The sequence below is a fragment of the Falco cherrug genome, chromosome 5 (genome assembly GCF_023634085.1).
Source record: "Falco cherrug isolate bFalChe1 chromosome 5, bFalChe1.pri, whole genome shotgun sequence".
Lineage (NCBI taxonomy): Eukaryota > Metazoa > Chordata > Aves > Falconiformes > Falconidae > Falco > Falco cherrug.
Window position 1 is genome coordinate 26,457,980 of NC_073701.1, and position 27,453 is coordinate 26,485,432.

The 27,453-nt window shown below is 40.0% G+C and overlaps 1 long non-coding RNA gene across 1 annotated transcript; it reads left to right on the forward strand.

Moving 5' to 3' along the window:
* Positions 1-124: 124 nt before the first annotated feature.
* LOC129736278 (uncharacterized) lies at positions 125-26,318 on the forward strand. The gene is made up of 3 exons (XR_008732636.1): positions 125-692; positions 5,078-5,230; positions 24,059-26,318. It is a non-coding gene; the product is annotated as an uncharacterized LOC129736278 (long non-coding RNA).
* Positions 26,319-27,453: the final 1,135 nt, after the last annotated feature.

Consider the following 27,453-nt stretch of genomic DNA (forward strand, 5'->3'; position numbering starts at 1 on the left):
CCCGCCCGTCCCCTCCCCTTCCCGCCGGGGCGAAGGGCCCGGCCCGGCCCAGCCCGGCCCAGGGCAGCGCGGCACGGCCGCCGCTTCAGGCAGCCGCCGCCCCTCCCCGCCCTCCCGCTGGCGTGGGGCCCGGCCCGGCCCGGCCCGCCGGGAGCTCCGAGGGGCCTGTGCCGCCCCGGCCCGCGCTCCCGCGGCACGCGCACCCCCGCGGGACACCCCGCGCCGTTCACACGCGGGAACGCAGGCTGCCCCCGCGCCCCGGCCCGCGCGTATCCCGCGTCGCACGTCTCGGGTACTGCTGTCCGTCACGCGCGGCTGCGTCCCGTGCGTGTCAGTTTCGCCCTGAAGCGTGAGGCGCGGAACCGCTCTAAGCTCGGCGCTCCGGCCGTGCAGCCGGGGCTTTCGGGTCGGGCCGCGGGGCTGGGGGCTTCCCCGGCTCCCTGAGGTGCTTTCCAGGCTTTTCTGAGGATCTGCGGAGGGGTGAATTGAAGCCGCCTTCTCCCCTTGTCCGCTGTAAAGAGGCGGTGAGGGAATCGCGTAATTAACGGCTGTACCCCTCGTCTGGCCGTGCCCTCGCCGGGGTCTGTGCTGGCCTGCGCCGCCGGCGGCGGCCGTGGGCCCGGGGAGGCTGGAGCCCTCACGCCGTCTCGGGACACAGCCTGGAGCTGCCGTTTGAACAAACACTGCTCACGGTGGGTTGAAAGGAGGAGGAAAAAGGGAACGTACAATGACTTGGGGAAAGGAAAGTGCAGGCTTTAGAAAAAGAAGGGGGTGATCGAGGACTGCACGATCAAGAAAAAATATAGTAATAATCCCCACTAAGTGCAATGTAGGTATTTTTATAGAAAAGTTGATGTTTTTCAAAAGCAAATGAAAACTCAAGTGGCTTTTATCTTCATGTGTTGTAATTTCAGAGGCACTCCAAGTCTCGAATGAGCTGGCATAGCTCGGATTTACCAGGAGTGCAGGCAGGGGTGAGGGTACGGGGTGGTGAAACTGGGCGATCCCTGTCTCAGGATATACTGTAACATAAGGAACTGGGGCACCTTCCTTATTCTCATAAAACTCAGGATGGGGAGGAGGAACTTGCTCCATGCTGAGGAGTCGAGAATCCTTTTGCCCCCGATTTACTCTTTGTCTCCCATTTTTTTCTCTAAGAGGGGGGAAGGAGCTCTGGCCTTTCTTCTCAGTCTGGCTAATGTCATCTCCTTTTGTTCTAATGTGGAGTATCACTGGAGAGATCACATTAATGATACGTGAGAACAGTTTCACTAGTTAAGAGAAATAGAGTGACACGCTCCTTCCTTGTAGATGAGGAAAGGTTCTGTACAGGAACAAAAAAGTTGGAGATAAGCTGTGGGGGTACCAGCTGGGAAAGAGGAGCAAGAATTTCTGGAGAGGAAGAAGTTGGAGGTATGTGGCAGAACTACGATGGGCGGGCAAAAAATGTAACAGCAAAGTGGAGGGATAAAACAACGAAAGAACAGGCAGTATAAGGCAGGAAAAACAATGGGGAAGACACATCACAGATAGGAAGGAATGTAAACTATGTTAGAAACTATATTAGACCCTTTTGCTGACTTACAGGCAGTCACAAAAGCATTTTCAGTAAACAATAGGTAGTACATTCTCAGCACATATGAGTGAGGATGACTGAGATTAGAAAATAGTCTAAAAAATGTGAAACATTTCCCCCCCTCCTCCGTTTCCCTGCTGTCTTCTTCATTCCTGAACTCCAGCACAAACATCAATTCTGGATAGTTTTTACAGTCGAAAGCAATTTGGTTTCACGCACAAAATACACCTGAAATAGATTCAGGATTTAGAAGATACTCTCATAAAGATTGTCCTCAGATGCCACTGATGCCACATACAGGTTTGGAAACTCTTGGCACATTGGCGTTGCCTCTGTTGGAAGAACTGTTGAATTGTTAACAGGTTTCTTTTGCAACTGTGTATATTTATTTGGGCTTGCGTATATTTATTTGTGCTTCCGAGAAAACAAATGGCAGTTTGCTCTAAGCTTTACAATTGTTAATGACATTTCTGACATAGGTTTCTCTCCTTGTGACTAGGAATGCTGACTGGAAAGTTTAGGGGGTAGGGGTGGGGGGAGGGGAGAGAGAAAGAATTTTGCCTGCACAGCAATTCAGACAATGCTCAGCCAAGATCTGAAATAGAAATGAATTAAGGCTTTTTCTTAAACTGAAGAAAATGAGAAAATATCATGTAACTGATTGCCTCATCAATAGCAATTCCTGGAAGCTGATTTATGTTGGATTAACACCTCTTTGACTGAATTGAAAAAAAAACCCCACCAACCCTGAGTCTTTTGAGAGGGAAATAGTACCAGTGCCATTTGCAGATGCAAAGTAATTTAGTTGGGGTTTTCCCTGAAAGGACTGCAACTTGTCATGAATGATTGCTCGTTAGAATTTTGGAAAAAAGATCTAATTATGAGTGACTAAGGGATGAGGAATCACATACAAAAACATTTGCTTTCTTGTCTTGGAGTCAAGCAGATCAGAAAACCAGATACTCCTTTTAAGACTTATTCTGACCAGATGTGCTTGGCCTAAAGCATGTAACCTTTCTTCATCAGAAGTTCCCCACAAGTAATATTTATATGAAAGCTGTGGTAGTTGGTGCTTTCACTTTTCTGCACACACACCCCCCCCCCCCCCCCCCGTGTTGGCACTTACGGGACAAGCTGGGTTTGTACCCTGAAACCAGATTATTTTCAGCTGCAGGTGGACCTTAGAGGAAATGGGTGTAAGTATGAACGTTGAGGTGTTCAGTTTAAACGTGAAACAGCTCCACAGCAAGGGCTTTGTCTTAAATACACACAACGTTATTCCTCTGTGTGTCTCTAGGACCACGTGGAAAAAGAAGGGCCATCCGCTCAGGGTGGTTTTGTTTTTGGGTATTTTTTTGTTTGTTTGCTTGGTTGGGTTTTTTGTTTGTTTGTTTGGGGTTTTTTTAGTTGGCTTTTCTTTTTGTTTGTTTGATTTGGTTTTGGTGGGCTTTTGTTTGTTTGTTTGGTTGGTTTTTATCCTACGGTCGAAGGTGTTCTATGCAGTGCAGGTTGGTCAGGAGCAGCCGCCCGGGGCACCCCGCGAGGGAAAGGGGACCCGCGCGCCCCGCCGGCGACAGCCCGGCGAGGGGCCACACTGCCACCGCGCGTTCCCTCGCCCGAACCGCACCAAGCCCGCTCCCAGGCGCTGCTCCTGGGAAGGGAAAACTTCCAAAGCAGACTTGGAGAGTACCCAGGAAGGAGTTAACTCCGTGCTTAGAAAGTCTAAGATCGATATTTTATTGCAATTTTGTTTGTCATAGGAGACAGAACTGAAGTTCAATCAATTTGGCTTTTGTACCAGTCACCAGTCCTGTATTTTCTCACAGTTGCAGATACATTTCTTTCATCCTAGCATTGTTTTCGGAAGCAGAGAAACAGAAAAGAATCTGTTTTGTCTTGTAGGATAACTTAAAGACTTTTTTAGACACCCCTAGGGGAAAAGAGCTACTTTTGCATTGGTAAAATGAGTGTGATAGCAGTTCTCAGCCTGATGGAGATGTAGCTATAGAAGCAGTAAGACCTGTGATTGGGACTCCCCACCTGAATTAAACAGGGTTCAAGGGAGTGGCAGATGGCTTGAGGAAAGAAAACACATACACACACACACAAGATGACAATGATCCTCATTGGAACATCGCAAGCCTTTCTTCACTTTGATAAGGTGAGTGTGCAGCTGCTAGTTTGGAAAACCCAGGCCATAGCCTAGAGCTGACTAATGTCCTGACTTGAGAAATGTCATATCAAAACTATCATATGGCCATGAGCTTTGCTTTACATCTCAACACAGCCAAGGGCTGCAGGAGTTCAGGATGGTCCTGAAGCCACAGATAACAGTGGCTCCTCAGGCATACGGCTTTTTTGTTGTGTAGTAGGACAGGACTAACTTGCATCCTGACTTGGGTGATAAAAGCAATGTTTGTTTCATCAGTCTTGCCTCAATTTGTTTCTTCCTGTGGTTGGAGGTGTTATCTAACCTGCCTATATCAGGGTGGCAGCTGATGTTGGCAGATATTACAGCCCTTAGGTAAAGCCTCTGCTTGAGCCACTGACTGTTGAGCAGTTTTGCATACTGTCACTGTCACGCAGAGCTTGATCTGATGGGAATGGGTTGCTATTGCTAGAGATACATCAGGATACATTCAACCAGGGGATATTTTTGGATGCTATGCCCAGCACAAGTTATGGGGTTATATCATAGTCTGATACATGAAGTAGATAGAGCAGTCTCCAAGGGAAAGGGAGGGCGGTCTGTGTGGCTGCCCTCATGTACAATGTCATCTGTCCTTTGTGATGCTGTAAAAAGATTTTGATGCAGTGGATGAGACAGCAGGAACAGAGAGAACTGAGATAAGGTTTTTAACAGCCCTGACTATGAATCACCTCTGTAGCAATTTCTCAACCGGGTCCAGGCCTGTTTTACTTGCTAGTGGGCTCCTCTTCACACTGCGGGCAGGGGAGAGCCTGGTTGCACAGCTTCATTGGGAAGGTATTTTTTTCAGTGAACAAAAGCAGAGGAGATGGGTTTAGTATAGATTTATTATCCATTGTGTTCGGCAGGAATAGCTTCGCACTGTGAACTGGAGGGGGAGGACAAGTTCCAGGGGGGGGGTGGTAAAGCCCGTTCTGTCCTAGCCAGTCAATATCTTGTGAATAACATTCCCCTGACTGCTCTGTTCTTACAGTTTATCACAGCTGGCTCAAGGCTTGCTAGCAACGTGGGCAAAACCAAGCAGCAGGGAATCATGGGCAAAGTTTGTAATGCTGCATTTAAGCGTTGATAAAGTGACAGCATGGCCTGCCCATGTATTGGGTTGTTTGCTGGCTGAGTACCTGCTGCCCTGGCCAATTGCCTGTGCCTAAGGCTTGCTGCCTTGTCCTCATTTCTTTTCTGTCCAGGTCCCTGTGCTCTGCTTTATCCTACCATTCCTAGTCTCTCCCTTTAGTAATCAAGTGTAATACTTTAAAAGTGTGATTTTTTCCTTTCTTTCTACTTATTTTTAGGCTCAGAGATGCATACAACCAGTTATTGGAACAAAGTGTGCTTGGCATCTGTCAGTTTCTGAGTCATCTGGGCACTGGGGAGACAGCCAGGAAAGATCTAGGAAGACATATTCAAATAGTCTTATCAAACACTATGCTAAAAAGAGCAACAAGGTAATGTGACTTGTTTGCAAGGCTTGGAATGAAAGGAATGAAGCAGAGTTAATTTCAGTAATCTGCTGTCACTGCTTTGAGTAAAACATGCTTACTCAGTTGTCTCAAGCATGGTTGTTTTACCATGCATTAGCGTTTTGGTCACTGTAGTAAAAGAACATGCTGTATATGTAGGTGGAGGTATAAATACTCTTAAACTGTTGACACAGGAGCACAACACCAGTGTATATTGGAGTTGCTGCTGCATGCATTCATCTAGAGGCTCTGAATTTTATCAAGGCCCTCTTTTGTTAGGGGCTGCATGTGGGAGATTTTTGTCTTCACCTTAAGGTACAAGTAAACAATACATCCAATAGACTGATGTCTTATCTTTATGTACAAGTCAAAGGTGGAGGAATTAAACGCTATTCCTGAAGAAATGTCGTAACCCAGAAACTGAAAATATTTTTTTTAATTTTTGGGTCCTGATTTTGATGTATGAGATGTGTTTATTGAGGACAATGGTAGAGCAACATTTTAAACTACATTTTTTCTACTGTTAGTAGAACGGATTTTATTTGCCATATTTCCCCCATCAAAGCATCTTTTGAGATAAAACTAGGTTTTTTCTGGATTTTTTTTTTAAATAAGAACTGTCGATACCCCTCCTCCAGGCAAAATTAAAATTATTGGTTTCATTACAACATTCTAATTTCTTTTCCTATTATAGTTAGTGACGTTGATGAAAACAGGGCTAAAGGGACTCAAGAAGTCCTGCTCATTTCCTGCTGTAAAGTAGGATTAACTATATCAAAAATATCAAAGATATCTATCTAATCTGTTTTTGATATGTTGCTTAATGCATGGTGGGAGAATATTTCTGTATCATACTGTTTTTCTACAACCTGAGGATGCACACATGAAAGATCTGTAATAATAGACATCCACATAATGCCAGATTAATGCATCCAAACCAGTCATCATAAGAAAATGACAGAATGCACTAATGCATACAGGAGATTAAGTTGGAAGAAAACCAAAGTGTACATGCATATTCATTTTGGGTTAGATCCTTAACTTTTCTTTAGCAGCTTTGTGCACAAAGCAGTCACAAAGCTGGCTGGCCTGTTTCCTTGGGAAAGGAAATTCTCAGATAGGCTCCAGTTGCCAGAATAGTTTATAAGCAATCTGTGTGTTAAACCAGCAGGTCCAGCTGGCCAGCAAGAACTGCTGTCGAGAGCTGCTCTATGAACACAATGATTTCCCAATGGGCTTTTCTTTTTTTTTCTTTCCTTCTTTTTTTTTTTCCCTTTCCTTTTTTTTGGGTAGGTTAGACTAACTTTTTATTGGAGCGTTTTTGATAGTAATTTGCTATGGGTAAGCCAGGTCAAGAAAAGTACAGTCCAACCTGATCGTGGCTGAAAATAAGTGCAACCATTTCTGCAGTATAGATAACTGCCTTGTTTCCTATACTTTTTGATTTTTATAATTCTTTCTCTTTTTTAGTTTTTTTTGTTACTGTGGTAGTAGTGATTATAATACAATGAAAAAGTTCATATTCTAGGCATTTCCAGCACAGTTTAGGGAGTGACATAAGAACAGAAAAATATCTGTCCTGGATCAGACAAAAGATCTAGGTAGCCTAGCACACTGTCATGGTGTCCAACAGTGGATGCCTAGTATAAAACCAGCACAAAGGTGGAGTAATACTCTCTTAGTATACTTCTGCAGCTTACAGAAATGTGCAGCTCAGGGATTTCTTTAGTCAGAGGCAGTACCTTTGTGTATAATTGTCTGTAATGATTTTCCTCCATGAATTTGAATAATGGTTTTTTGCATCACTATTGCCCTTTTGTAATGGGTTATACAGCTTAATTGTAGGGTATGAGAAGGTATAGTCCCTTTTTTGTTTTTTGAATATGCCAGTTGATAATTTCACTGGATGTCATCTACTTTTGGTAGATGAAAAAAAAAAAAAAAAAAAAGGAATAAGTTTCTTATTCATCCTCTCTGTGCTACTGATTATACAGTTCACTATTATGTTCCTCTGCAATTAGTTTTCTAGGCTGAAAAGTCCTAACCTTTTAATCACTCTTTGCCTGCAAACTGTTTCAGACTGTAGATCATCTTTATCAGCCATCACTTTTTTAGCTTAGCTCTACCATTTTTAAGATGGGTTGCCAGAACTGCATGTAGTATTTAAGGAGCTGAGATGCCTTGGATTTATACGATGATGTATTAATTATTTCCTATTTTCTTCCCTATTCTATACCTAATAATTACTTTATGTTCAGTTAGCTTTTTTGACTGCTTCTAAGCTGACATTTTCAAGTCACACATTAGTGCAGAGGATTCTTTCCTTGGCCTTAATGCTGCCTGCAAGGATGTTGAACATAAACACATTTTATGTACTATTACAGAGTTAGTCCTTGATAGTATCGTTGTGGCACAAACCAAAAATACCACTGGGAAGAGAATCAAAACCAGATTCTCCCCTTTTAGCTGCCTGAGTAGCTTATCCTTGAAACATTCCTCTACAATGTCTAAAAATGCTCCAGTGTGACATTTAAATCAACATAAGAGTAATCAAATTTTCCTGTTATGGTATTTCCAGTCCTGGCAGACTCTCTGAATCTGATTTTCACCTAGCTTGTCACTATTGTTAGCTGTCCTTATCTTGACCTGGCTGGTGGTAATATATATACTTTGCCTTGAGAGTTGCTTTTAAATATCTTGCCTGACACTTCTGTATGAGATCTGAGGTTTGCAATTGGACATCTAACCACTGCTCTAGTTTTGATGGTCTCACAAGGTGTTCTATGGTGCTGTCGGATACACATCAGCTTTAGTGAGGAAAGTCAAGTGTTTAAGCACACACACACAAACACATAGTTTTAATCTGTGGGAAAGAGCCATGGGTCAAAAGGAACTAAACCAAAATACTCAAAGAAACACAGTCCTTGTCTGTAGGCAGTAAGTGATGGAAGAAATCCAAGGTGAATTGCTTGCTTTGTTCCAGAGTCTGCAAAATGTTTTACATGTATTCATGAACTGAACTTGACAACATCACCAAAACATAATATTTGGCAAATAGTTCCCTACCTACAGCCATCTGCAAAATGAAATGAAACTTCAGGGATTTTTCTACAGACATGCTTTAGCTATGGCTTGATCAATATACTTGAACACTTTTATGTCCTCCCTACCCTTTGCTCCTTTGTTGCATAATACATTCATGTATATTTGTCAGTACCACAGCATCTGCCATCTGTTAATCCAGGTGCTAGATCTAAACAGTAGAAGTTCTCTGTGCCAGTGGACTGTTCCTTGCTGTGTGCTGTGTCTCTGAAGTTAAGTATCATTTTAATATTAACAGGAGATTCAGGAGATTTGGATGTTGTTTCTTCCTTTGCCAGTTTGTGGAATCTTTTATGTAGATCATAGGAAAGTATGTGGTCCCATTATGGCCTCTGTAGTATCCTGTTTCATTTTTAGCTTAATGAAATTGAAGCTATAGGAATTTCCTTCTCTTGTACACTTCAGATTACTCTGATATACTGTGCCAGCAGCCACCGGATTTCACCCCTCTGCGTCAACTCCAGACAATAACTCTGAATGGGATAATGGGATAAAGCACTTCCTGAAAATCGGAAGTAATCTGGCCAAATATCTCCCTGATGTGAAGCCACTGGCAGTAATGGAAATACAGCAAGAATGAATATTGGCTTGGTGTCCGCTGAATCTGTTTCATTTGGTTTTGGCAATATGCTTATGGCGTTTTTAAAAATTAATCAGTTGGTCTCTCCATAATCTGAATCCGGGCTGGCTATTCTTATTCAAGTTGTACTTTTTCTGACACTGATGAAACGTAATTGATCCCTAGATGTGCTGTCGATGATAACTTATTTCCTGCTGCTGCAAAAAGCCCATATCTCAACGGGCAATTTAGGCAACAGGTAATTTAAACTGGAATATTCAGCTGAAGAGCAGTCTAGACAGACAAGGATATTTTTTTGGATGGATCATAGCTGGAAGAAGGGACTGCACAAAGTGCAGTGGCCACTAATTTAACTGGAAAGATCACTGTGGGCATCTTCTGTTACTGACAGGCCTCCTGTCAACCTCTCTAAGAGCCCTGCAGAAAGTTTGCCTTACCAGACTGGGAATCATGTGCAGCCAAAGATTGGAATTTCTTCCTTAAACTATTTATTAATATTAAAAGGACACCAAAAGCTTCCAGTTATTAAATCACTGTTTCATTTAAAATATAAAATAATAAATAAGGACATGACAATTATTTAAGATATTTTTATAGTTAAAACATGCAATAAAATAAATCTGCCTCCTGGCAACTCTGATCCTTGCCAGGTCTGGTTGTTTACCCTTATTCAGCAACTGTCATCAAACAAACCCATACAGCCTCTTCTGGGTTGCTAAGGAAGCATCTCTTTCAGGGTACTGTTTCATGTCACCTCTCACATAGGTTGCTGCTGAAATGGTAGTTCCCCCTTTTTCCCTCACACTTCCAATTAAATGCTTCTGCTTTTTCCCTTGTGTTGGGGTGTAGCAGTAGTCTGGCGACATGGTAGGAAGGCTTACCTTGCTGCTGCTGAAAAACTAACCATTTCTTTTTTGTTGGGTTAATTTTCTGTGAGATTGGCAGATGAAGGCACAGGATCAAATCTGCTGGCAGTGAGTGGCAGGCATGCAACTTGAACTCCATGGCTATGGGTCTGCTCCCTCTTGCAGGCTGCCCATTGCTTCTCTTGGGAGTTTCTTAGTCCCTGTTGCTGCTTCATGCTCTTTTCTCCTTTCTCCCTCTCCCCAGAGAGTTCAGTATAACTCAGAATAGAGCAGTACAGATGAGATGGACCTTGCTCTATTGCAAGACACCAAACATAAGAGAATGCAGTGTTGGAAGGAAATTAAGTAGTTTCATCAAAAATATATAGACATACATATATGTAAAATGCATACATGTAATGGTATGCATTTTAGATTAAAAATAACATGAAAATTTGTCTGTGTAGAAACTACAGACAGTTGGAAAGCATGCATGAGTTACTTTCCATTAGTTTTCCTCTCACTACTGGTATCCATCAGCAACAGCTTGTTTATTCCCTCCTGCACTGAGTAATTTAGCTCTTCTTTTTTCCATCATAGGGAGATGTTTGAAAAGATGTCTTCACAGGATATCTGCTATATTCCACAGCACTGAAACAACATCTTGGCAATATTTTAAATCAAGAAAGTTGAATACTGTTTATAGTATTCTATAGAATATAGAGCTCTGATGCTGTATCAGCTTTCTAGGATTTTTTCTTTGCTTCCCCTCCTACCTCATTGTGCAAGCTGCTCTGAACTTTTTGAACGCTTTCAGTGCTGGGCTGTGTTATGCTGTTAGGTATGGCAGCAGGTAATGTGATTTATACCTGTATAAGCACACACAGGTATGCAGAGACAAGCACAGAATAATGCTTTCATTCTTCCATCTAAGGAAGTTCATTGGAGTGGAAGAAATTTTTGATTTCTTGCCTACTTATACCTACGGAACAGGACTACAGTAGTTTTCCAGAGATGTTGAGCTTTTAATCAGTTACAATTCCACATGGACAAAAGACCAAAGAACAAATAATTTATGGTGGAGAGCATAGATTTGTGCATTAATTGGTTGCATGTGAGTCCAAGGAATTAATTTTTTATCCAAACAAACATAGGAGTTTAACTCTTTTTTTATTAACAGATTCGCAAAACCATAGCAGTATAGAGCTCATTGTTGTATCTTCTCATGGATTGCTGTTTGCACTGAGGGTGGGGGACAAAAATGTCTTGGGTTACATCCTGATGTCCTGGTCTTCTGATTGTTTGAGAGGGAATTTTACCACAGAAAAACATGGTTGCACAATGTGATGTTTAGCTTTGTGTGGCCACGCTTCCTGCCTCTGAAAGCCAAGGTATGAGGAAGGAGGAGAGAAAAGGTGGGACCACTGTGTGTTGTACCCTTCTATGAACTGGGATTTAGCCAGGGCACAGGCTGTTTTCACCTCAGAAACAGCCTGGAGTCCATCAGTTCAGAAATAGCCACAATAAGTTAGTCCAGCAGCCAGGGTGGTGAAAAGCTGTATGACAAGTTTGAGCTTGCCAGTTAGAAAGTGGAGACAATAGAAAACTCTAGGAGATCGCCTACTTCACTTTGCCTAAAGTCATACAGATCTTGAATCCTGAGCTCCAGTCCAGGACTTTTACCCTTTTGCTGGCAATTCATTTGTTCCAATTATTAGATTATTTGAGCCATTTCCGTTGTATTTATCATCAAATAGCTCCTTATCTTTTAGCAATAATGCTGTTCAGGTAGATAAGAGAATCTTCTATCCCTGTTTTTGGCTTTTACAGAAGGAGAAGTACTTGAGAAGATAAATAGTGTCTTCTGTTTTATAAAGAATAACTATATATTATTACAGGCTTCAGTGTGAAACAAATGTGATTAACAAAAAGAAGGAATCTATGCATCAAACTGATTATTTTGCTTAAACACAACTACAGTTGTCAAGCAAAAGGTCTTGTTTGTGTTCTTTTTTAAAAAAATGGTTTATAATTGCTGACATTATTTCTTTGTGATTACTGTACATGGAAGAAAAGTGTGACTGCACTTGTCAGCCACTTTTCCTACACAGTGATAATCCTTTTCAGAAATTATACAACCTTGTAGCCTACTGAGAAGTAAATTAAAAAGCACTGAGATTTATTCCCTCAATTGAATCTCCAATTAAAATTACAATTCCTCAAAGTATTGTTTATTTTCCTTGTACAAACTTAGAAAAAGGCAACTTAGAATATAGCTAATCACATTTCTAATGGAGTTATAAGAAAATGTGCCTATATAATACTTGACTTCAAAATCACATGGAAACACTGCAATTAATTTCTGTGAGACTCACTATACTCCTGAGTTCATTATGTTTCTTTATATGCAGATTAGAACTCTTATTCTCCTTTCCCACTTTATATAATTCCACTCAGGCATTTGGAGCTGCACTGCTATAATACTGTTGTCAAAAGAAATGGTAGCAAAGTGCAAGTGGAAACTGGATACCTAGTGAAATTTCTGCTGATGACAAAGTAGAACTCTGCTTGAGGAACACCAGCAGAAACAATCATCAGACATAGCAGAAAGAGAAGAATGGACTCATGGTCAGTACTGTCTGTTCTTTATATCAACAACAGCTGTCATGCTCTTGATGAGACAAAGAGGAGCAGATTGAGAAGAACACAGCTGAAGGTTAAAAGTCATCACCAAATCAGCCAATAGGAACTTATTGCTTTTTTGTGAGAAGTAAGATTCAAGACAGCTGAAGTACAGCTGAAGTAAATGCAGGAGGTGTTACAGGGCTACCAGAATAAAAGTAAAAGCCAAGGTAAGTGCAAGGGAGAGCTTTCAAATTACTTGGTGGAATCCATGTGGAAATAGCTTATTGGAACAAAGAAAGGTTCTGTATATTTAGGGATATCTTAGGAGATGCCCACTGAGGACTAAAAACAAGCTATTGAGGTAGTCCTCAGAAAGCAAGAAAAAAGATTGCATCATTGGCACTATCAGTGATGGTCAGGGTTCGAGGGACTTTGCAGTTCCTTATGTTCTGGAAGGGGACAGTTTTACTTTTTACATGTCCTCTTTTTAGCTGAGAAGGATGTTATCTTATTGACCTCAGACAGGCAGTGTTTCCTAGGCAGGACCAAAGATCAGAAGGTAAGGAGAAGAGGAGCTATGACCTACCCTGAGCAAGATGGAACCTGCTTCCAGCAAACAGACAGGGAAAGAGTGACTTTTTACATTCTCAAGAGGACAGAAGCTAGGACAGGAAGAAGAAAAAATAATAAAAAGGGATGGGAAGAGGTGTTAGCTTTTATTCATGCTGAAAATAGAGCCTTCATTAATTGGAACTTGGGGTTGAGTTCATCTACTCCAAATTTTAATGAACTTTCAATTATGCCTTTGTATTGTTAGTGTCTCTTTAATGGAAAAAAATAAAAGATTGGAAATATAGGCAAGTTACATGTTACAACAAGCATAGTAATGAGACTATAAACATACTAAACTATTGTAATAAACATAAATCTGAAAATGTAAAATAAATTTCTGAAAGCAGAAATGTGTTAGGATATCATAAAATACCTCATTAAAAATTTGGATACTTTAATTTCAGATTTCTATTTCTATACTTTTTTAATGAGACAAATAATAAAGAAAAATGACATTTTCTGATTGTCCACACAGGCCAGTAAAAGTTTTAAGGAAGTTATTTTATGTATGAAACAATGAAGGGTGGCCTGAAGCTGCCACACTATAAACTGAATTGGAGATTCATAAAATACCAATGAATTTGCATATTTCATATCCACCATGTTATATTCTCCAAAAGCAGGAGGTTACGTTATCGTGTCTTCTCTCCTGCTGAGACCAAATTGATACAATTTCCATAAGGAATTGTAGGTTCACTTGTTGATACATGCTATGGGGTTGAGGCCTGAAGAACATATAGACTGTAGTATGCTTTCAATATGACATGGAAGTAAAAAAAGACAATTACACTCAGAGATATTATAAGCCATCCAGGAGTTTACAACTGTAGAAAGCAATTTTTGCATAAGCACAACAGTTCAGGAGAAACAGGGATAAAATATGATGGCTATTAAGTAATGACTGGGTAGCGTGACCTGGAGGCCACTGAAGGTGGGAAGATTGCTGCATGATTTATTTTGAGCAGCAATGTCATCTTTTTTTTTTACATCGAAGTAGCAGTGATAAGTCATGGCTGAAATGAAGACATTTCTTGCATGTCAAAGATGATGATGGATTGAAAGATGTGAGCTTTAACTATGATGATCAGAAGAGCTTTTAGCTTTAAATTCAACCTCTAAGAGATGCATCTCAGATGTGGTAATTATGAATGGTTTAAAAATCTCTCACAAAGGTAGATGGCTTCTACAGTGAAAAATTAAAGGGTCGCTTTGGTTATTCATCTGCCAGAGATGCTTCAGTTCACAGAAATAACCTGTACTGTGTCAGAGGCAAGCTAAGTTGAATTAAGTCAACGGTACCTTCAATCTTGAAAGGTACCACCTGGCTTGAAATATTGATGGGAAACTTAGAAACCCCCAATTCAAATAATTGAACAAATCCTTAAAAAAAAATAATCCTCAAGTGGGCTTCTATTTGCTGCAAGCATTAGGCAGTAAAGAAGATATAGGAATATATAGAAATTAGCAACATTATAATTATCAAGTAACTGCTTGTCTTACAGTGCTGCAGGCAAGTTAACATGGTAGAGAGTGGGGGGTCAGCCTTCATTCTTCCTTTGAATCAGTTTAGGTTAGGAGTCACTGAGGTAAATGACTCTATAGTCCTTAAAACAAGAGGAGCTGCTGTGTTATTGTCAAGCATATTTAAGGAGAATCAGGCTAAGCCGTCGCACAGAGATGTGCAAGTAGTGTTATACACACAGTTCTTTCTCATGACTTTCTGGTCTACTGCTCTTTGTTCTTCCTGTGCTGCCACACAGTGCCTGTGTGGTTTCCCCCCCTCTTTTGGGTCTTTATGAAACATGCTATTTCTTCCCTAGGAATTGTCGACTAGATAGCTTTTATCAGATTTTACCCCTCTCCAGTCTGTACCAAGTCTGTAACAGGATACCATTGTGCTGAACTTCCCAGAAAGGCAGTGTAGGAGAGTAAGTTCTTGCAGGCTGTTGAGCATTTAATCTTCTGCTTTGTGTGTACAATGTGGGTCACAAGAATATCGTGTAGTCTGCATGTCACTATTTCTTCTCTGCAGGTCTCTGCACAAGGGTGGGGTGCAGTGATCATGGTGGTTTGGGTCTGTAAGAGGAAGACCAGCAGGGACAAGGAGCTCCAAAGGGAGCGACTGAGACTGTGAAGAATGGCTGGTTGGGCACATGTGTTAGTGTTTATTAGCTGTGCATATGCCAGCTGCTGAAGGAAAAGAAGCAACAGGGGACCAGTCATGTTGAGTGGAAAAGATGTAAAAGCAGTGCTACGGCTGGCCTAGATGGCTCAGCTGAAAGGCAAAGAGGCAAGCAGGGTGGAAGTGCAAAGGCAGAGGAGGAGGTGATCCAGCTCTGTGAACACAAAAATACTTGTCAGCTTCTGGTGTCTGTTTTTTCTGACTTTATTACTGAGGACTAGTTGCTGAAATAAGGCAAGAGTGCACACAGTATTAGCACTGAAGGCAGTGCTTGCCAGATTTTGCCTCTCCCCTTTTTTGAGACTTCTCTGTGAAACTGTCAGAGGAAAGAGGACCTGAAATAACAGTTAACATCATTGAAAGGTCCTTCACCTTGGGAACTAGTACCTGGCATAAAAATTCTCAAATCATTGACAGATGATGTAAATTAGAGCTTGCAGGACTAAAGGAAAAGAACACCAAGGTTATAAATTCAAGGATTTTGAGTTAAGGAAATGTCAGAACTAAGACACACATAGAATATGCACAGTTCTAGCCTGACCAAAGCAAATCTGGTTATAAATAACTTAAAGGAGAATTTGCAATGGGAAGGGTCAGAATGAAGAATTAAGGGCAGAGGTACTTTGCAGCTCTAAGAGGCAAGAGAGCAAACAATGGAACAGCATAGGGCCATAGGGCAGCAAATGGCTATTCCAAAATATTGCAAAATGACTCATGTGTTGTTTAAATGCCTGTTGATATGGTAAGAACTTTAGATTTTGATCAGTACATACAACTGAAAGAACTTTATATGAACCTGACTGCATTAAGCTGAATTTTAAAAATGATTCAAGTGAAGGATTGTCCAATCTCAGCAATAAACTCCAGCTTCTTTAGGAAGTAAGACTTTAATGCTGTGGCATTAATCTCACAAGTACATTTTTATTACCCAAATAAAAGTGGAGAGAGGAAAAAGAAACTACAACATGAAGGAGCTGGAATTGAAGAATTAAAATGGCTTTGCCAAAAAATGTTGATTATGAACATTCTGTGTGTGTTTTCCATGTCACTTGAAGGTAACTGAATGCCCAAGGGGCTGTTCTCAATATCTATCTTGGCCATCAACTAGAAAGTATAAATCACAAAACCGTTTTATTCCTATGGATAATAATTGACTTGTAGTATTTCTTTGTAATCTCATGACATTTTTGGGGAATGAAACATAAAATGGAGACACAATTCTGTATTCTTACATGTGTGAAAGCTCAAAGTAGCTATTTCAAACCAGCATGCATAAAAATCATATTATTGTATGTAACATTTACCAGGACTGGTGTTAAAATGAGGTCATTTTATTACATTCTTTCTGTCTTAATGCATGCTAGCAGCATTCTTAAAACAACGCTTTCATTTGGCTGTTCTACATAGTTCTGCTTTGGCGGGGTAGTAATATTAGCCGAAATAATGCTTCTTATCTCCAGCCACTCTTCTGTTGTCAGCTATGCTTTCATGTTCTGATTAGTGCTTTAGACTGTCTTCTGCCTGATGCCTGCTTTAGCTGACTTTTCAGTAGCATAACCCTCAGTAACATCAGGAGTGTCTAAAGAAGTGTTAGTAATTTTTGCAAATAAAGAGGGAGGGCAGGGTACTTTAATTACTTGACAATAGAGAAGCCATCATTTCCAAAGATTCATAGGGCTTAAAATATTGATTACTTAGGTATTTTTTTTAGCTATAAAGCAATTGCTTGCTTGTTCTTCCAACAATATCATTTTGAGTGATAGTTGAATCCTATAGGTTTTTTTAAGACGGCAATAGAAACATGTTCTCTTTCCAATTTATTTTGCTGGTAAAGGATTAAAAAGTGTCTCTTTGTGGGGAATGAACCAAAAAAATTAAGGGACTGTTGGAGCCCCCCTTTTTATTTATTTATTTCATTTATTTATTAATTTTTAAAACAGCTGCTTTGAATGTGAACAGGGGTGCATATCCTGTCAAGGCTTTTATGCCAGTAAAATGTGTTGGGTTTTTTTTTATCCCAGTGCTGAGTCACCTAAGTGATAATCATAAGGAAACTTGAGAAGGCAGGAAAACAGGTATCTTATAAAGTCAGGCTCTTCCTACCATGTAATTTTTCTTGGTGGAATTAATTCTAAATCTCATTTCCTATGTTAAATTAGGTCTTTCTAGAGCCATCTTCATATTATTTTTTGTTTTAGTTTCTTTTTCTAGGTGTTTCAAATCTACACAGGAAAATTTCTGTTAAGAAAGCTAAATTGTGCTGTATTAAAAAACAAACCAAAGTGTAAGGCTGATTTAAACACCAGTTTAATCTCATGCTCAAAGTTTATTAAACTATCATCTGACAATCACAGATACGCTAACTGCCCTGCAGCTGACAAATAAAAAGGCATTTTACAAATATTATGTGGGATGTACAAGCTAATATCAATTCATGTATTGCCGAGTTACAATTTTTAATTGTGTTCAGAATCATTTAATTAACTTCTTAATTGTCAAGTAAAAAGAAGTGAAGCATACAATCCAAAATCATGCCAATCAAAAACCTCAATTAGCTGTAATAGACTTTGGCTCAAACGTGTACTGCTGTGGTTGTCAACAAAACTGTAGTGAAAAAAAAAAAAAAAGGTTAAAATTAGAAGGCCCTCAAAGGAGGATCCTGGAGGAGCCTGTGGGGAGAGAGGGACGATGTTAAAATTGCCATGTCTGATGTCATTAAACTTGCAAATGCTTATGTCAAAAATACATTTCAATATGTGTCATATAGAAGAAAAACCAATGTACTCCTAAGCAAAGGAAAACAGCTTTTCAGGTGAATACTGGTCTGTATATTGAACATGGCACAAAAGGTGGTCTGGAAGAAGTGGTCTATGGTCATGGGTCATGATCCCTCTGTACGACCCTTTCAGCCTTCTCTTTTTCCATGAAAGGTTTGAGATTGGTTAAATATTGTCATGTGCTACCCAAGGGTATGGTGAAAAAAGATAAAACACAGTTAGGAAAGGTGATACAGATATTGTTGAGGTTCAAAAGTCAGTCACAGCTCTTTTTACCATAGGCTTCCAGAAAAGGAGACTACAGAAGCTGCATCTTATATCTGTGGTAAAACAAGGAGATGGCCAAGGCTGAGGAAAGGCCTTTCGCTTTTGTTATAGATGCTGACCCAGGAGCTGGAGATCTGTTTATTCATGTGTCGTCCAAGCTGTGGTGACTTTTGTGAGGCAAGAGAAGGGGAAAATCAAAACTGCCTAGGGCTGACAATTTCAGGAATTTATAATACCAGTTCAAATCCGAGTGCTGGCCTCTCAGGGACTGGAATTTATTGCTCTGTTGCATTAGGCTGTTTGTGTGAGATAAGATGAGTCAGTGAGGCCAATTTTTAATTGACCAGGGTAATTTGTACAAATCATTGTAAGTCACCTTTATTCCCAGCCTCATTGGAGACCAGAAATGCAATGGACCATCACAGCTTTATTTACACTCTTTTCTTTGGAACCAAAATCCTCTAAACCTCGGTCAAGCCAAATGATAAAATTGTAATGTTGGACTATCGGTTCTGTCTGCCATATCATTTCTGCAATTAAACAGGCATCCTGATCTTAAAAGCCCCTAACTGTGTACTTTCATGAGTAATTAGAAAAATTCAAAATATAAATTTTCAATGATAAAATAAATCCAGCTTCATGTTGCCTCAAAGTATTAGCGAACACCAGGAGTGATACATTTTCTCAAATGCACTTATCCTCACCTGAATAAGAAAAACAGAGCTGAACTAATCTCGCTGGAGTTCAAAAGTACAACTTGCAAACTGGCCTAGTGCTCATTTGTAAGCAAATGAAGTACAGTACAGACAGATGTTTTCCCTTTCATTTTATCAAGCCTTCCTTAGTTTGTGCCAAGTCAGTATGACTCTGGTCTTTTGGCTTATTTCTGAACTATTCTTCATTTCACTATGGATTTTATTTTCCAAGAGTGACCTACTGTTAGAGCACAAGTAACCATCTGCTCCATCAGCAATATGCAGACTAATACAGAGCAAGGGAAAAAGGATCGCTGGACTGGTCACCCTCGCACCACTCTCCTCCAGCTGGGACTGTTGAGGTGGGGCATCCTCACCCTGCACACTTGGAAGTGCTGGTTTGAGTCCTCAACAGAAGGCAGATCCCCCAGCTGAGTGCCTTACAATACTGGAAGGTGCTCAGAGGAATATGGCTTGCATGAGCGTGTTCCTGTGCAGGTGATGCTTCCACATATGGCCAAAGCTGAGGAGACTTTACAGTGATGCCAGACCTCAGGTGAGACAGCAGCATGGTGAAGGCCACACCACCAACAAAGGTGTTGCATACTTTGCCAAAACATCCTTGATACTGAAGTAACAGGCTGAGACTGCCCCCAAGTCATAACCTTTGGCACCAGGAAAGGGGCATGGGGCCAGAATAGCTTTGCACAATGGAAGTTGCCATATACAGCTGGGAGGGATGCCACTTTGCTGTCCTTTCTCAACTGGGCAGCAAGGAGTTGAAAAAGTCTATGTGGCACTCACACTGCCTTAGGCACAGCTGAGGATCTGGAGGACAAAGAGCAACCCCCCTGCTGCAGCCGCAGATGCAGTGAAATCCTCCCCACCCACTCTGGAAAAAATTCCAAAAATTTTTTCGCACTGGGGAAAAAGTGGCACGACAGATCCTGTTGGTTTTCACCAAGCCTACGCCAAGAGTCTCTGATACAGATCCTGATGCTGCCACTTTTGTCACTCAGTGGTATCTCATTGGTGTCCAGTGAGAGAATACTGTGAGGGTTATTATCCGCTGGAAGAGGCTGCCCAGAGGTGTGGAGGGGCTCCCGTCCTTGGAGATATGCAAACCCTGGCTCGACACAGCCCCGAGCAGCCTGCTCTAGCTGACCTTGCTCGGAGCAGGGGGCCAGGCTAGAGAATCTCCCAAGGTCCCTTCCAACCTCGACTATTCTGTGTGTCTCTGATTCTGACAGTCCAGGTATCTGCATGCCCAAATCAAATTCCAAAATGTAACTGAAATAATACTGTCTAATCTCAGGATATAATATGCCTACAATTTAATTTCTGACCCACCTGTTCAAGGCATAGGCAAATGCATGTAATGGAAAACAGTTATGTCTGTAACATAAATCATATATCACAAACATTCTTATTCTTGGAGAAACTCAAATATACATATTTAAAGAGAAAACAGATGAATGCAAGTACCTAATAGCAGAAAAGAAAGTTTTATCAGGTGATTTTGATGTAATACCATTCTTGATTGTGTTTATTAAGATTTGTTTACTAAAGCCGTCTACCTATCTTCTTCTCACCTAATTAAAATTAATTACAAAAGGAGTAATTATGCTTGCAGTCAGACCTGCTACACTGAGCAGATTATTTACTTGAGCTTTAATTTTACAGCTGCATCTGATTTTGCCATATTGAATTTTAATATGTGGATGCTCATCTTCCTTCTTGTATAGTTTCTAAAATGAAATTACTTATGTTGTGTGCAATTACTGAGACTTTCAAGAGCCATTTTGATCAAGAGTGAGATAATTTGCCACTTTACCAAGGCAAGATGGAATTTAAGCTGAGGAGCTAGCTGTGTTGTAAATATACACTTAGCTTATGTTACTGTCCTTTCTCTGAATAGTATTAGAACAATTATTTTATAAACATACATATGTACCACTGGCTTATGCCGGGCACATACAGAAACATCTGTTCAGTTGAGAAATAGGATGTTGGTAACTTGAACAGCATACAAGCATATCGAAATCAGTGGGCATGGGTGCAATATCTTTCACGTGAGGAAATTGTTCTCACATACTAATACAAGTGTTTGTTCATGTCTATTTATAAATGCGTATTATATATTCTATTAAAAACATTAGGTGTTTAAAAATATGGTTTGATTTGCTTAAATGAAACAGGTTCAGCACTTTATCTGGAAAATAAAAATAGGCATTTCTATCTCAGTAAACTATAAATTTTCTTACAAGCAGGTAGGTGATGTATAGAAATCAAAACGTCTAAAGAATTGTAAAAAAATCTGCTAACATACACATCAACCTCAATCTGCAATATGAGACTGACATCAAAGTTGACGTCTAATTGGATAAAGTTGTGTTTTCAAATGTTGTTCTGGTGAAAAGGAAAAGGGCAATGTAAGCTCGTGATCAATGTTGGATCAGCTGATCAGAGTCTAGCACAGCCATGCTCAGGGGAAGAACAGAGCTGAGGCTACTGTTCTCTCCCCATACATTTCTCATTCATTCTATGTGAGAGACAAAATGTACATTATGATTTCTTTATTAAGAAGTGATACAATAATCTAAAAAACAAATTGGCTGGTGTCTATTGTGTGCCAGTGGTGAAATTAATGGAACATAGCCACTGAGGAGAGAAACTGAACTTTATCTTTACTATCCCTGGGGGTATTGGCTCTATAAACCAACAACATCTGGATAGGACTAACCTATTCAGAAACAGCAATTGGCCTAATAATCAACTTTCAAAATGAAGATCCAGTGTAGTACATTTATTTCAAATTGCTAAACTAATTATTGATGAGAGTTTTGAAATACCTACTGTCTATAATTATATATAAATTATATTCCTGCAGGCCTAATAGATATGCATGCTAAAATTAAAGGAGTGTTTTGCTTATTCTCATTGTGGTAGCTCCTATATATCTAGGATAACATGCACAGCAATTTGCTCATGTAAGCTGAAATAAGTTGTTAAAAATTGAAACAATATAATGGATGTACTATATTGTTTATTTGGAGTTTTTTTCTATATTTTCATATCTAGGTAATGTTGCAATGTAACATAAAAAAATCTAATGAGACTAATCAAAAGCTCAGACAAATATTTCTCCTTGATTGAATTCTCTGATTATCTTACACAACCAGAACACACTAGGCTCTTCAAAAGATGCACAACAAGAAATGGAGCACTGGAAATGTAGCAATGATATTGCATATATACCATTCATTAAAAAGGATCCAAAAGCCAAATGCAGTTAAAAATGCAGAATTGTTTCAAAATGTCTTTAATGGAATTAAATCCACAGCATTTTCTTTTTTTCAGCGAATGTCCTGGTGCCCTAAGAATGCTCCAAACATTTTTAAAGCACATGAGGGTAAAAAGAGAAAATTAAGAGAGTTTATGTTGAACAAGCATTTTAATCTATAGAATTTTGATAATAAGGTTGACAATGCTATAGATATATACCTAAGAACTACTACTTTTCTGGTATTTAAGTAAGAGGCTTGTGTTTCTTTCCCTGAGAAAAAATGGAAAAATATTAACTGCAGTCAGCATCATCCATTTGCAAATCTTTTTTCCAGATCTTCTATTTGTTTGTTTTTTTTTTTAAAACAGGAAAGAAGAGCTAAGAGAGGATGCCATCAGGGGAGCTTGCTTTCTTATTCTTGAGCTATTTGGCTTCATAGCTATTGAATGGTGCCCTCCATAATGGGAAATATTCTGAACTGGAAATTCCTACATTACTCTGGGTTTTTTCATTATTTTCTTCAAATCTGCTTGGCCTTCTCTTAGAAGATTTGAAAACAGCATCCTTTAGTAAGGTTTCTAGACCAATCTTTTCAAATAAAGGGAGAAATTTCAGCTCCGTGGAAGTAAATTCAGCAAGGTATTCTGCTGAGATTTCACTGAGAATTTAATGCCCAGAGTTTTTAATCTCAAAGATTTTGATAATAGAATTATATCTAACTATCCTATTTTCTTGATCACCTCAAAAATGTAACTAATTTATAACTAAATAAAGCATGGTTTACTTCCACAGGGGATTTTTAATGTGTGAGAAGTTACAGAGACCTCACATTCCACAGGAGGGAGCCTCTCTCCCGCTGAGCTTGGAGCAGGACTTTTAGTATAGGAACTGTTCCTCTTTTGAATTCTGTATAAAAAACCAGTGCCTTGTACAGAAAGTTAGAGAATTTTGGAATAACTCCTACAAAAAGAAGGGTTAGCCCCCACTTTTTAGTTACAAATGAAACTAGGATAAAAAAAATCAAACATGCCACTGAAATATTTGAGATATTTATTGCAAACATCGATGTCATTTTCGAATATACTATCCAAACTTTAATCTTCCTGTCAATTTTGCGCAGAAAATTAGTGGTGAAATTGTTAAGAAGTTGAAATAGGTTTAAAATATACATTTTCAGAAACAACAAGCTGCTTTGGAACCTTGCAAAATAGAAAGGTCTTTGAAATTCTCCATGTGTGGCTTTTATAGAATAATTTCTACATTCATTAACCAGCCTTGCTAAAAGTAGTGGTTGTACACGCAGAAGTAGTGCTGTCTGAGCTAAGCATTATACACAGGATGTGTTTATTATACTGGAGGAGATTGTGGCAGCCCTGGAAAGCTCACGTGCATTTGTAAGGATGAACCTAAGTGGACTTCTTGTCCTGCAGGCTGAAGCAGGAAATTAAACTTACAAAGGAGGGAGCTTAACTAGTTAGGGCACTCAGGAAACAGGGAGAGGATTAAATTAAATCTTAATAAAGACAGGTGGCAGCAGCCTCCCCACCAAACCACAAGCTGTGCTCAGTTCTTCCCACAGGACAAGACACTAGACTCTGAATGGCTCGTTCTGGCAACCCTGACTTAGACACTTCATTTCCAGTGCAGGGATGTTTATTTGAATGTTCTCTGATGCTTTGCATTTCTTTCACCAACAAACCTCTAGAGAGGTTTGAATGCAGCAAACACATTTTGGATTACCCCTTGACAATGCTTCAGGTCTCTGACAGACTTGTGGGTTTTTAAGAGTAGATTGGACTGTTGTCTCCAGTCATTTCCCCGTTTCTTTTTCATATATTACAGCTCCTGGGACCTGCTATCAGCCTGCAGTTGATCTCAGCAGAGCCACCCATGCAGCATGGCAAAAAGGATTCATATCCCCACCTGGTACCCACCTGAAGAAGTCCTTGGCTGTGTAAGAAGGCATTTGTGAAAGAAATAGGAATCTCTGATTGTGCATTTTTGCTGATCACAAATGCAAGTTCATGATGCAAGTTCACAGTGGCCAAGTGTGTGATGGCCACATCTTCTGCAATACTAGGCAGTTTAAGCACAGCCAACAAACATCTTTCCTCCAGCTGACAGGAGCATCAGCGTCATCAAGCTAATCCACACTGTGAGGGATGATACATATTCCCTGCTGTCCCAAGTCACATATTTTACCAGAATGATTATGGATTACTGCATGACCTAGCCATATACTGTGTTTCTGGCAGGTAGCAGTGGCATTCTGTCATGTTGAGTTAACTGCAAAATATCCTCCCTTAACAGATTAACTTGGTATCAGTATTTCAAATGAAGTCTGGATAATCACAGCTCGCTGAGTCTTCCTGAAACTCTGAGGAGCCATCGGGGAGCTGATCCACCTAGCCCAGGTGTCACAGTATGGAGATCAGTCAGGCCATGCTTTTGTACCTGAGACAGACACAGACCATGGCCTCGGCTCAAGGGAAGGAAGAGTGGTCTGGAAGCCATCTGTTCCTGTAAAACATTTGTCTGTCTTATCAAATATGCTCGAATACTTGTGCCAGAATGGTCACAAACATCTTCCTTAGCTGCAAAAAGTACTACCTTGCCTGCCCCATTTCTTAGTAATCTGGTCTGTCCTTCTGTCTGCTGGGACTTTAACTGATAGCACCACCAAAACAGACTGAGACAAATGCCAAAGCCATTCCCAAAGGAATCTTTTTCTAGCTGCATTTCACACGGTTATGATCAGTGTCTCTGTGGTGTGGCCTGTCTTAACCTGAGATCCTGTTCTTGCCAGAACTGTGTTCCTCAAGAAATGCTTCCCATTCCCTGGTGCAATGCTGTGCAACTCTTTTGCTGCCAGGAACACTGGAGGACTCTAGGTATCCTCAGGTGTTCCCACAGAAAGAGAAAGGCAACTTTCTGGGAGCTTCTGCACATGCAGACACTATGCAATGCAAAAGAAGTCTAGATGACTAAAGACATTTGCATCTCAAGGTCTTAAGCTGCTTTGATTTAAATGTCATCTAGTATCTTTATTCTATATGAAATCTTTCAGAGAGGTAATGAAATCTGCTCAGTTTTCACATAATCTGGGTATTCTCAGTGCTAAGTGAATCTTCACAGTAGCAGAAGTGTTGGCCAAAATGCAAAAGGTTGTTTTTTTCACATCATGGGGCAGCAAAAAACATCTGGGAGGGTAACTCATTATTGCTATTGTTACTGCTGCTACTACTACTACTATCAATATTAATAATATTATCATTACAGCAGCAATTATTATTGTAATAAAAACCATAACAAAAATGATAATAAGACTTTGGAAAATATTTATTTCATGGGTTTTTTGAAAGGATATTCCCCAGGAAAAAATGAATCAAAAAAGAAACATCTCTCAATCTATGAACAGGTTGAAAAATGCTTTTTATGACGATAATCCCATCATAATTTTAACTCTTGCAGATTCAAAATTACTCTTTTATATTATGCACACAAATACCATGTATAGAAGTATGACACTTTGCAAACTACACGCTTTCAGGCATCTGTGGACTTCAATGGGATCACAGTTCCTTTCCTGTTGGAATGCACTAACACCAAGTAATCCTTAAACGGATAACTTAAAATGTCTTACTGGAGCAGGAAACCCTAAGGGAGAAAATCCAATACCTGGTAAGTGATAAATGAAATATCATACTTTTTGTGGGCATTTTAAAACAATTTTTAAAAAAATCCAGTAAACTTTGGGATAGATAAACCATTTAACACAAACCAGTAAGCAAGCACGAGATCCAAAATAAACTAAATTGTTCCAAATGTTTTGGCTGGATGGTATGGTGGATTGCGGAGAGCCTGTTCTGTGTGGCAATACACAGCACCTCAAAATGGAAGCTGTGGGAGAGAGACAAGGGTGGAGCCATCACAGGGCAAAAACTGGAGAATATGAAGATACGTATGAGTTATCTTTAGAAAGGTCCCAGTTAATACATAAGTACAGGCTGAAATCCATCACTGTACTAATGAAGGCAACGCGATTGTTCCCAGAAATATCTTGGACATCTTCAACTCTGAGCATGATGAAAGGAGCACCACAACTTGCCTCTGTCTCACTCCGACATAGTTCATTTTTATGGGAATCTGTACTGTGAGTTTGAGTTGAAATACTGTGTAAGAGCCTGTGAATTGCTGTGGAGCTCCGGGCTGCTTCCCTGTGTTCCCTGCAGAGTAAGGAGTGGATAGCTTTTGTCCCCAGAGGTCTCAGTTTTCCTCAGATCTCCATCTTAGTAAGGGACAATCTGGTAAAACCTCTGTCTGAAAACCTTTCTCCTCTTGATTTTTAGCATATGTTATCTCTGCAGCAGGGATGGGGAGAAAGTCATTCAAAGAGGTTAAGTGCTCTGGCAGAAGCTGTCAGGCAGACCGGTGCTGGAATGTGGATGATCACGCACATTCCTGTAAGCTGTTACAGCCCAAGTTACTATCTCACAATTCTTTTAAAGATTTAATAAGGTCTTTCAAAAGCCATCTGAATAGCAAAAGTGAGAAAAAATGCTGCTGCATATTTTATGAGATATTTTTCAACTACAACGATAAAATTTTAAACGCTATTTCGTCTCTTCTTTTTTTTTTCCTGCAACCACTGATGCAATAATTGTTTTACATCACTCTTAGGCTCGGGATCCATTTAATGATGTTGGGAAGATAATATAACTGACACGGGAGGCAGCAGCCGAATACTGTTTGTTTCTCGTTGGAAATTTCCCAGGAGGACCATGTGTAGAAGGTCTTTAACCCTTTATATTTTTGCATGTTAACTCCAGTCATAAATTTAACAGGATATGCCTAAAACATATGCATTCAACAATAATATCCGAGCACATAAGACCTGTTATTTTACTGTTCCATTGTTTCCTTTTCATTCTTTAAAGATTTGATCAAACCGAAACATTTTAGCCAAGTGCTCCTACCTTCCTCAGTTGAAAATAATGGTGAGAGATACATCAAAATAGCAGGTTTTTTAAGAGGAAAACCTAATGGACAGAGTTTTGCAGAATACAAAACCTCTGATGAAGTCACCTCTTTCCCTAACTCCGTTTAATGTCATCAACTATTTCTGCTCTCCTTACCTCTTCAGTTTTGTTCTGAAAAATAACCTCTCATAATTCCTTAATATTAGCAAAGACTGAGCAAACCTTTTCCATATCCTTCTGTTCTCACCTAAGCTCATT